The sequence below is a fragment of the Austrofundulus limnaeus genome, unplaced genomic scaffold, assembly GCF_001266775.1.
Source record: "Austrofundulus limnaeus strain Quisiro unplaced genomic scaffold, Austrofundulus_limnaeus-1.0 Scaffold105, whole genome shotgun sequence".
Classification (NCBI taxonomy): Eukaryota; Metazoa; Chordata; class Actinopteri; order Cyprinodontiformes; family Rivulidae; genus Austrofundulus; species Austrofundulus limnaeus.
In genome coordinates, this window is record NW_013952507.1 from 181,948 (window position 1) to 183,307 (window position 1,360).

Consider the following 1,360-nt stretch of genomic DNA (forward strand, 5'->3'; position numbering starts at 1 on the left):
TAAGATAAGATAAGATAAGATAAGATAAGATAAGATAAGATAAGATAAGAATCTTTATTAGTACCACAGGTGGGATTTAGGTTGTCACAGCAGGAAGTGGACAGTACAAAAATCAGAGCAGCAGGTAGAAAACAATAAAAAATAAAAGATAGAAAAAAAACTGAAAAATATGGTGAAAAAGCACCATGTTGCAAAAAAAATCATACACACACACACACACGTCTTTACACACACGTACGTCATTACATTTGCACTCCATGTATTCTGTAAATATAAAGCTGAAAAAATATATTTTTTGTGACGTTTTTAAAGAAATAATCAATGAAATAGTTGTAAGGCCTAACAAATAAAGGTTAGTGATGTGTATTTCTTTATTTGTCAGGATATGTTTGTTCTGAACACTACATAAAATATAATTTGGGAAAAGGAATTTAAGAATAAATTGTTAGATTATGTTTAAACCGGTATTTTTTCAGTAAGTATTGAGAGAGTTTGGCCCTCTGCTTGGACAAAGTTTTGACTTTTGCCCCGCTTGTTGACCCCTGAGTTTGACACCCCTGGTCTCCATGTTCTCTCCATGCACAGGTGGGTTTTCTCTGGGTGCTGTAGTGAGGTTAAATATACGGTACAGGGTGTGAATGCTTTACAAAAAGGAAGAGAAGAAGAGAAACGTGTCATTTTTGACTGATTATGAAAAAAACTTAATGGGTTTGACAAACCTCAACAACGAACACTAAAGTCTGTCGCTTGCAGCTGATGAAGCCTCTGAGGACCAGAGGAGACCTGAGAGCGTTTCTGACACATCTCAGGTGGAAGCTTGTTATCGTCAGGACCAGCTGCTTCCTGTCCGCAGGTCATTAGTTCCAGCCACGGCCGTAACAAGGCGCCTAAATGGAGACCGGCTCCCAGCTCCGCCCGAGGTTCGTCATCTCTCCCTTTGTTTCGGTTCCGTTTCAGGAGGAACGCCAACCCGGGGGCCGTTTGATGGGCCTGATTTCCATACGTCAGCGGACGTATCCAATTTACAACAGTTTGATTCCCAYGCTGCTCGTGCTGTAGTTCTGTGTAAATAAGGGTCAAAAGACTCTCTCCGCCTGGAGTAACAGATAATAAACAGGTTTTGTGTGCAGAACTCTGATGGTGCTTTATCTAGAAAACAATAATTTCATTTTTAATACCTACAGCGGGTAAAATAAGTATTGAACACGTCACCATTTTTCTCAGTAAATATATTACTAGAGGTGCTAATGACATGAAATTTTCACCAGATGTCGGAAACAACCCAAGTGATCCATACATTCAAAGAAATCATGGCACAGGGAAAAAGTATTGAACACATGAAGAAAGGGAGGTGTAAAAA

At 39.3% G+C, this 1,360-nt stretch overlaps 1 long non-coding RNA gene across 2 annotated transcripts in view; it reads right to left on the reverse strand.

Moving 5' to 3' along the window:
* LOC106521231 (uncharacterized) overlaps window positions 1-1,221 on the reverse strand; it is a 5,521-nt gene extending 4,300 nt beyond the window's left edge. Inside the window, exons 1-2 of one of the 2 annotated variants that reach the window (XR_001310647.1) lie at window positions 720-1,221; window positions 36-603 (exon numbers count right to left, since the gene is read on the reverse strand). This is a non-coding gene — a long non-coding RNA (uncharacterized LOC106521231). Of the gene's footprint in view, window positions 1-35; window positions 604-719 lie in introns of those variants that run through there. The other variant, XR_001310648.1, reaches the window with a different exon arrangement.
* Window positions 1,222-1,360: the final 139 nt, after the last annotated feature.